Below are 10,306 nucleotides of genomic sequence, written 5' to 3' on the forward strand. Positions count from 1 at the left end.
AAATATGTGGATGTAATTTATATTGCAACCTTACAAGGTAGGTGGCTTTTTGGTTCCTAGACAATATTATGACACAATGGGGGAAGAAGCTGAAGTACAGACAGAATATCAACAGATGCTGCCTGCACCCTCATATGCTAGGCAAAGTTACACCTGTTGAATGTGTGCCTGTCATATAAATGTTAAAGTCCTGGGCCCTCACAAAGGCTGTCAACAACCCTTCCCCCTTAAGAGGTACACGGGTAGAGGGTGGTTATCAAAAGTGCTGAAACCTAGCAGTTCTTGAGTAAAATGAAGCAAAATGAAGGCGGCAGCCAGTCAAATAGTTGCCAAATTCAGGCATAACAGAAAACCGGAGGTCCCTTCACCTCTGATTTCCTTGGACAGCTGTCCAAATTTGGGAAACTGGCGTTGAAGGCGAGCAGGGTCCCTTGGTTTCCCTCCCCGACCCTTCGGTTCAGAATGGAGTTTGGGCACCTCCATCTCCGGTTCTGCAGTGCCAGTATTACATCCAAACTCTGGCACCACCATTTCGGCCCCAAGGAGTTGGAGTTGAGGAAGGAAGCTCCTCCCTTACTCCAGCCTGATTGGCTGTCCAGGCTGTCCTTCTGTCAAGAAGGAAGCCTGCACAGCCAGCTCCCCCGCTTCTCAGCAGTCTCACTCTGCAGAGAGAGGCAGTTCTCATGCATGTCCAAAAGTAGAAAGGAGAGCGGGGAGAGGGGGCACAGAACCGCGGGTCCTTTGGGTCGTTTGCATTGCATCTGAAGAGGGCCAGTGCAACAGCTAAGGAGCCGAGCCTATGTGATTGAGTCTCTTTTCCTATTTACCTCAGAGACATGAGTTAGACCATTGAAGTGTAATGGTGGTCCTTTATTTATAAGAAATTTCACCTTCTACAGAAGGAAAGATTTCAGCAGTTAGCCTTTCTCAGATGTTTCCAGGGCTAATGCAGAGGACATTCATAGGATCATAGGAAGCTGCCATATACTGAGTCAGACCATTGGTCTATCTAGCTCAGTATTGTCTTCACAGACTGGCAGTGGCTTCTCCAAGGTTGCAGGCAGGAATCTCTCTCAGCACTATCTTGGAGAAGCCAGGGAGGGAACTTGAAACCTTCTGCTCTTCCCAGAGTGGCTCCATCCCCTGAGGGGAATATCTTGCAGTGCTCACACATCAAGTCTCCCATTCAGATGCAACCAGGGCAGACCCTGCTTAGCTATGGGGACAAGTCATGCGTGCTACCACAAGACCAGCTCTCCTCCTTTTAATTGGGCATTGGGCAGCTACTCTTTGCGCTCCCTTCTTTCTCTGTCCAGTCACTCCCTTCCTCCTACCCTTTTATCCTCACAAACATTCCACCTTAACTGAGCATATAGTTATTTCAATTAACCCATGAAAAGCCCTCATACAGAAGACAATCCAAAGGACCTTTCTTGAAGAAATTGTCGGTCTGGGCTTTCCTATTTGGATGCAAAATATCCCATTGTAAAGATGTGAGAGAGGGGAACCCAACTATCCTCTTGAGGTTTCATTCATGTCTGCTTTTCAGCTTCTGCTGCTCACTTGTTCTGAACTGTAAAATGCCCTTTCTAGCTTGAACAGTACAAAGAGAAAACTTTGAGACCACAAAATATGGAGGATTCAGATGAAATAATATGATAGAATGCTGTTTTACTTCCATTTCTGTGTATTAAAGTTCTAATAACTTGACTAACATTCTACAACTTATTTACATCACATCTGGTTTTCTTCATAATAAAGAAGCAATCTTACCAGTCTGGTGAGAGTTTCACCTCAATCTTACACACTGCTGTTCTCAGTGGGGATGGTTTTGGTTACAATTCCTATAGGGTAGGCATTGTGCTCAGTCCCTTTGTCCTGAATCAGGACCTTCCATTGCAACCAGACTCATCTCAGAGCAGGACCTTCCTTGAAGTTGCTTTTTCTGTCTTGCCACTTGCTTTGGGTCTGTAAGGACATAAGGTACTATTATCTCCAAAAGGTGTTGGCCAGTGTTTGGACTTGCCTCCACTGTCATTTGTAGCGCTCCTTGGTGCCAAACTGACTTGGGGATACTGTCCATGCCCCAGTTTTCTGTGTCAGTAGAGTGGCTGGCATCAAGATGATGAGGTCCCATACTCTGGTCCCATGGGAAGCACTCTATTCAGAGAGGTTCCTTGAAACTAGATGTTGGCACCGAAGACCACATTTATCTGTCCTGGCTTTTGTGGGTGGTACATTCCAAAGAATGGTACATTCCAACACTCTGCTCCTTTGAGAGGAAAAGATGATTCTGCATGCCTGTTCAGCAGCATGTTGTCCATGAAGATGGCAAAGTGGGCTTTCGTTTCCTCTCCAGGGTGTTGCATAGTGAGGCTAGTTGGAATAATGCTTGTTCTTGATTGTTGGGCAGTCATTGCTGCAGAGTGCAAACAGAACCCAGCTGTTTGACTCATCTTTCTTGAACTCCCCGTCCATTATCTTAAAGAACTATTTGTACTCAGGGGATATGGCCTGATACTTGACAAGATGCTCTTATCTCAATCCCATCAACCACAATCACCACACAGGCTTCCTCTGAAATCCAGTAAAGACACAACCGTAAAGACACTTTGGAGGCTGCCGTGCATGCCCAATGGGCATCTGCGTGGCCGGGTTAATGGGCCTCCTTGTGGGTGCTGCCACGGGTGTGAGGCCTGGAACGGGCCGAAGACCGCCCAAACTGGGCGATTTGGGGGGAAATGGAGGCTGGGGGGGAGGGGGAAGTTCTGGAGACCACCACCCCCCCGTGCCCTCAGAGAAGCCCCTGGAGTGGTGGCAGTGAGTTCTATTTCTGTAATAAATCAATTTTAACTTGAGAACCCCTGAAACAGGCTGGGGAGGGGGGTTTCAGCTTGATATTGAACTGGGTGTGTGTGTGTGTTGAAAACTTGTATGCACATCCCTAATAAGGATACCTCAGTGGCGTAGTTTATGATGATGTCATCCAATTCAAGATAATGGATGTGTAAATGTTTGAAGGGCAAGTGGGTTAACTTGTGGACTTCCTAACAGATTTGAACCAAATTGAGTACAGTTGAAGTGATTGGCACACAGGGACACCTCAATGGCATAGTTTGTGATGATGACATCCAACCTGATTCAAGATGGTGGATGTGTAAACTTTTGAGGTGCTTGTGAACTTGTGAACTGCCTAACCGATTTGGACCAAAATTGCTACAGCTCTGGGGACACATAGGGGCACTTGAATGGTGTAGTTTGTGATGCTTCCATCCACCCTGATTCAAGATGGCAGTCGTGGACATTTGAGGTGCAAATGAGCTATCTTGTGGACAGTATAACCGATTTGATCCAAATTTGCTACAGCTATGGGGACCCATAGGGACACCTCAATGTGAGGTGGTGGTAGTTGGTGTCGTTTGTAATGATGTCATTCACCCTGGTCCAAGATGGCAGACATCTGGACGTTTGAGGCGCACGAGGGCCGCCTAACCAATTTGTGGACCGTCTCACTGATTTGAATCAAATTTGGTACAGTTGTAAGGATAGTGAAGGAAAGTAGGCAAATTAAATATTTACTAGAACAACTTGTTTTTGGACTTCAACTCTGCCTGCTCCTAATGGATTGATCTTTGGCTTCTGACCCTTTGTCTATTTTGACTCTAACTTGCTTGCCCCTACTAGACTGATCTTTGGCTCCTGACATCCTGCTTGTTTGTCTTTGCCTTGCTTACTCCCACAGTATGCTTCCTGCCACACTTGACCTGCCGAAGTATGACAGTATTGGCCTCCCAGAATTTTTATTTCATTCTTTGCATATTGTGATCAGATTGGCATTGATCTGCTATTTCTGGTGGTTCACAGGCCTAATGTTGATCTTTGATACTTATTCAAATATGCAAATGGGAAGGAGAAAGTATATGAAAACCTGAGAATATGCACTTTGCTCCCCTATCCAGGGATGCACCTAGGTCATTTTGGAACCCAGATTGCCTCTGCCGGGAGGCCCCCCCCAGCACAAGCCCCCCCCCCCAACCTACTTTTGGAGGCCTCCTGTGCCCACCCTGCCAAACTTTCCTTTTAAAAATTTTTCCAGCTGCCACGTGGCCAAGGGGTGACTGCTGGTGTGTGTGTGTGTGTGTGTGAGAGAGAGAGAGAGAGAGAGAGCGCCCAGCAGTCCTTCCCCCCCACCCCATGGCAGTGGCCACTTTATGAAAGGCGGTATAGAAACTGAACAATAACTAAACACTGTTTCCCCTTTTCCTCCTATCTACTTGTTGCAGTTACTGAACAGAATTAAATCTAGTTCCAATTAGAAGATTAACATATTTAAACACTGCAAGCTCAAATAGCAATCTAAATCTGATGTTAATTAAAGGGAAGTGATGAACATGTGAAGGTGATTTCATTGAATGTAAATCACCATCATCTAGGCTCAGCTGTCAAATGAGCCAAAGTGCTTCTCTTCCTTAAATGGAGAACCCTAATTATATTATTGTAGAAGACACATCTGTATGCTCCAAAGCATAATAATTTGCTTTGCTTTCAATTCTTCTCTAATGCATGAAACATGAATGTTAGTTAACATTTAGTACTAAAGTGTTTCCAAGTATGCTTTTGTGACTCATGCTTCAGAACCCCTACTTTCCTTCACATACTGGGACACTGAAGGGTGCACAAATTGCCCATACACATGCCTGTGCACCAGTCACTTTAATTGCCTTATATTTAATAGCTTAAGGTACCTTAAAAGCTTTTTTGGGTGGGGGGGGAAGGAGCCCTTCCACTTTAAGCCAATTTCTTAATGATAGATTTAATGTTATGCAGTTTGGGCACAGAGCACATTCAGCAGGAGATGCTCACTTTTTCCCAGGGGTTATCTCATAGCATGTGATGTTTGCTGCACCTTAATGATCCTGCCTTTTCAACCTGGGATTGGCTGGGATTTCCAGCACACTATGTGAGTATGGCCTCTGCAATAACAGCTGAATGAAGCTGTGGTGATTGGTACCTGGGACAATTGCTAGGGTCTTGTTTGATAGAAGAATTGTGAGAAAAAATGTGTCTTGTCACTGGCTGTTGCTGTGTCTGGAGTTCTAAAGCTCTTAGTGGGTTGATATGATGGGGCTTACTGAGTAAAATTACTGCTTTCCAGACATGCAAGAAGTATGATAGCAACTATTTTGGGTCAACCCTAGAAGCAGGATGTCCAACTATGAAATCTATACATCACGTATGAGTGTGACTAGGAAACAGAGATCAGAATGGGGCTCGATGAGGGGGCAATATAGGAAGCTGCTGAGCAGCAGCTTCTCCAAGGTTTCAGGCAGGAGAATTTTCTAGCCCTACCTGAAGATGTCAGGGATTGAACCTGGAACCTGCTACATGCAAAGCAGATGCTCTACCACTGACCTACAGCCCCACCCCCTAAGTGGAATATCTTACAGCAGACAGCACTCGCAGTCATCCATCCAAATTCAAAAGGGACAAGTCATGCTTGCCAGAATAGAAAAAAGCAGCTTAATCCAAGCAAAGTTTGATTCTCAGCCCCTGGGATCACACAGGCAGGCGATGGGTTAAGTGCGCCCTTTAGCTTTCTCTCATAGAAGTGAATGACTGCCTTCCACTTCTGTGAGGAGAACTGACTGGTTCCTGACAGTGGTATGACCACTGCCGAGTAGTGCTTAGGACATTTGTTGTAGTCGGATTCTTTACTTTTCCAGCAACTCAAGATTCAATAAATGAAACGAATACTTCCAGAGATATTTTAGATGGGCAAAAGCAAGGATTCTCATAACAATACCTACTCACATGTTGTTACATTGGAAACAGTCTAAGTTGTGCTCCTGAAGGGCCAGCGTGCAACTTTTTATTTTATTTAAAATATTTATACCCAACTCCTCCAGTATTACAATATTGCTTGGGGTGGCTCACAACATTAATCAAATAGATGCAATGTAAAATAAAAGATTAAACAAGTTAAGACCAAGCTAAAACTACAGTTAAAATTAAAATCTTTTTAATAAGTTTCAAATCAAAAGTTATTAATAAAAAGCTAAAAACTGAGAATTATAAACACTAAAGAACCTACCAACTTTAAATATTTGTGCACTTATGCTGTTGTACAAGACGACCAGTGTTTCCTTAGATGCCTGCAGCATCACAGACTGATCAGGAATACTGGCATAAGTATGCGCAACATGTGGGCCATTGTATTTCAGAAAAAAATTGCTTCCCAGAAACCATTTTTTTAATGCATCATAATACTGCAACAGATATTCCGGGATTGCGAGAAGTTGGTGCAGCATTCCATTCCGGCACTGAAAACATGATGTGTGGAGGTCCCATGCCAGAACACGCCATGCTGGGGCTGCTGCAGATGCTCAGGCAGCCCTCGCACTGTGAAGAATGAGTAGTTGCACAAGCAGCGCTGCTGCAGTTATTCCTGTGCGCAGCAATGGGAATAACTGCGTGTAGAACCACTCATTCTTAACAGTGTCAGGGCTCCCTGCAGGTTCACAGCAGCCCTGGCATGGAGCACTACTCTGATGCCGGAATGCTGCACATGCATACTGTGTATGTATACATATGTGTGTATACATATATACATACACACATATGACACTTTTCTATTAAACTGGAAAAGATGAAAAGAATATATGTATTTAAAGGATGCATATTGTTACACTGTTAACATTAATAATTTATTTTTGTGTTTTTATTTGGCTTCTGAAGCATTAAACGAGGATCCTATGTTAGGATCAGGTGAGCGTGTTCTACACCTTCAATACATTCTTAATAACATTTGTGACTTATAACTTGGTTTTTCCACATTTCCTTCCCAAGTATGCCGTTTCCCTAAGAATCCCTTGCAATTCAAAGGATTAATATACTTAATCCTTTATGCAATCATTTTGTTTCCCCCTGCCCCTCAATATATTTCATCAAGTAGGTGCAGAGCTTCTATTCCAACCAACCCCAGTGATGCCAGTGCCCAGGTTCTCATTGAAAAAATAAAGACAAAATATCTAACAAAATAGACTATTCTCTCTTATAATATTCAACAAAGTTAAACACTTTTTAAAGGCCCAGTGATTTCACTGGGAGACATTTAAACATGTGCTTAACTCTCTCACTGAATTGTATCAGACCTAAAAGTATGTAACTAGACTGAAATGTTTTTATACTATCCAGGAGGACAATTACATGTACAATTACAAATTTTAACCTGTATTCCTTCCCGACTTAACCCAACCCTACCCAAGCACTCAACCATCTTAATTATTTTGTTAATCAAGACGAAGATTAGACCAGGCCTCAATTTAATGTAGACTTAATAATGCTTAAACCCATTGACCTCAATGAATATGAACACAATAAACATTCTTATTTTTCCCCAGTTTGCTTTCCTCATTTTCAGCTAACATAAAGTTGGCATACTAACGTGGGTAAACAGCACTCATGCAGCACAATCCATATGCTTCCAAAGCACAGGCACATTTGCGCAAGAATGCAACTATTTCCAAGCTCTGGAAGCATTCTGTTACAGAGGAAGCACATCTCTGAGGACACAGAGTGCAGGCTGCATTCCTCAATGCATTTATTAGAACATCTGTGCATACCGTTGCATATATTAGGCCTATGAAAATTTAGATTTTATCCAAAATTAGGGTTAGGGTTAGTAAATTAGTAAAATCCAAATCCCATTTTTCTCTCTAAAACCAGATAGTTAAAATAGGAATTAATTCAAAAATATCAAAATTAATTTTGGAAATACTTTGGAATTTCAGAATCCTCATGTGAGGAGCTTGTGTAATTATTCACTTATTTTTATTTGAACAGCTGGCTGCCATGTCGTATCAAAAACAACAATTGAGGGTTCACATATTACTCTGGTGGCATATTTGTCACTGTAGTGCTGCACTGCTAGGTAATATGAGAATTCCTGAACCATTGGGAGAGCCAGCATGGTGTAGTGGTTAGAGTGCTGGACTAGGACTGGGAGACCCGAGTTCAAATCCCCATTCAGCCATGAAACTAGCTGGGTGACTCTGGACCAGTCGCTTCTCTCTCAGCCTAACCTACTTCACAGGATTGTTGTGAAAGAGAAACTCAAGTATGTAGTTGGCTCCTTGGAGGAAGAGCGAGATATAAATGTAAAAATAATAATAAAATAAATGTAAAAATAATTGGAAGGTACCTATTCTGTAACTAAATGAACCACTCCTCTTGAAATTAGACTGTCATGGAAAGCAACCACAGCTTGGACTTCTTCCAAATGGACCAGGGCTTCTAACATTACCTGAGAAGTATGACAAAAACAGGTGGATCTACATTTGAGCAAATGTGCAATGAACATGGGCTGCCACTAGGGGGAGCTGCACCCACATTTCCTACTTAAAACATTATTTTCTATAGGTCGTGTGCTGTCAGCCCTGAGACCCTGTGTGTAGGCTTGCACGATTTGTATTTTTTCTGTTTTGATTTTTGTATTTTGTCTGAAATTAAGCCTTCCGAATCACCCCAGTTTTGTTTTGTATCCGAATTAATCCGAATCTGAATCCAAATGAATTCAGATTTAAAAATGTGTCACATGGTCAAAAGAGTGGGTGAGGGTTATAGTGCCCAATGAGTGGAAGCTACCACAAACATTTCAAAGGAACTGGGTAAACTGCTGACTGTTGGTGAATTTTTGAAGTTTGCGCGTCTTTCAGATTTTCCCCATAGGGAATGATGGAGGTTTCAGGAAAAGCATAGTTTCACGCGGGGGGAGGGGTGGCCCAGAGTGGAGTGTGCTTGGTGGTAGTGTCCAGTTGGTAGAAGGAAGCTACCACAAATTTTTTCAGAGGAATTAGGCAAAGGGCTGATTTTTAAAGAATTAATGAAGTTATGCGTCTTTCAGATTTTCCTCGTTGGGTATAATGGAGGTTTCTGCAGTCCCATAACTCCACTTGAGGGGCACTGGGGTGGCCCAGAGCAAGTGGCGGTGTAGTGCACATAGGGTGCCGACCACCCACATGGGTTGCCAACCCATGAAGTACAGGGTTTTGTTGATCTAGAGGTGTTCTAAGAGTAGATTCTCTAGTAGGATATGAGAGTGGATTCATGGTTTTTCATTAAAAATCTCATTTGCTACCAGAGAATCTAAACTCTACACCTCAGAAACAACAAAGCCCAGTACCCCAATGGGTTAGCAATGGTTGGCTCCCTCTGTGCACTACACCACCACTCGCTTTGGGCCATCCCAGTGCCCCCCAGATGGAGTTATGTGGCTGCCGAAACCTCCATTATTCCCTATGGGGGGAAATCTTAAAGATGCATAAACCTCAAAAATTCCTAAGAATTCAGTCCTTTGCCCTATTTGGAATCTGGGTGCACCACCCTTGGGGCACTGACACCCAACCCACTGTTTTGCCCCTGAAGCCCCACATAAACAAGTTGAAAGAGTGGAGAGAATGATGAACAACAACAACACTTAATTTTTGGCACAGTTATTTGAGAATTTTGCAGCGGATGTGAGCCTGTCCCTGTGGCACTAGCAGAGCAGCACAACTCATTTGTGGATTCAAGCAATCTTTCAATAAAAACACTCCCTCCCCATGGAACCGTGACCACAGGTCATTTGAGATATCAAGATAAACCAATGAACTGCCTTGGTACTATGCAACAGCTTCAAATGTTCATTTAACTGAAGTGGAGTGAGCCGTAGCCCAAACAAATCAGCCTACTGTTCAGAATTGTTGAGATTTATCATCACTGCATTTAAGAAAGTGCAAAATCATGGTTACAAGAAAGAGAGAAGCAACCAAGATTCCTAGGGATGTCAATAAAATGACAGGGGTATTCCCCACCCCCCTCCTTTTGTCTCCTGTAGTCCCATGTGGATGACCTGTCCCTGAAATGGCAAAAGTTGTGAACCACTGGCTTAGACATCATGTCCCACCAAATTACATTGTGGCCTAAATTACATTAGACTGTTCAACTTGGGCAACAAAACTTAGACACCACTATAACTCATAAAAATCAGGGGGGGGGGGGACAAAATAGCTCTTCAAAAGAGCCCTGAACAAGTCAAGAGATTATTTCTAAACCTTTGGAAAGAAAAGCCTGTGTAATTTCAGAACTTTCCTAACCAGCTTCTCGAAAGTCTTCTCTACACAATTTATACCATGGCTTTTAGCAAGAGCTTTGGAATTGCATTGAGCTCCCAAAGATATTTGGGTATTTCTGTCTCAAAATGCTGTCCTCCAAATCCCTTTGCAAGGTCAGTTTGCATTTCAGTCACACTGAATACAACACATACTTA

The 10,306-nt window shown here is 43.1% G+C and overlaps 1 protein-coding gene and 1 long non-coding RNA gene across 3 annotated transcripts in view; one reads left to right on the forward strand and one right to left on the reverse strand.

The window, feature by feature from the left end:
* The window catches only part of SHISAL1 (shisa like 1), a 115,285-nt gene that overhangs the window by 86,334 nt on the left and 18,645 nt on the right, over positions 1-10,306 (forward strand). The window lies entirely within an intron of this gene.
* Positions 1,655-8,921, reverse strand: LOC128326723 (uncharacterized). Its single transcript, XR_008308220.1, has 2 exons — positions 8,201-8,921; positions 1,655-2,419 (listed from the first exon to the last, which is right to left on the reverse strand). It is a non-coding gene; the product is annotated as an uncharacterized LOC128326723 (long non-coding RNA).

This window comes from Hemicordylus capensis, chromosome 5 (genome assembly GCF_027244095.1).
Source record: "Hemicordylus capensis ecotype Gifberg chromosome 5, rHemCap1.1.pri, whole genome shotgun sequence".
Taxonomy (NCBI): Eukaryota; Metazoa; Chordata; class Lepidosauria; order Squamata; family Cordylidae; genus Hemicordylus; species Hemicordylus capensis.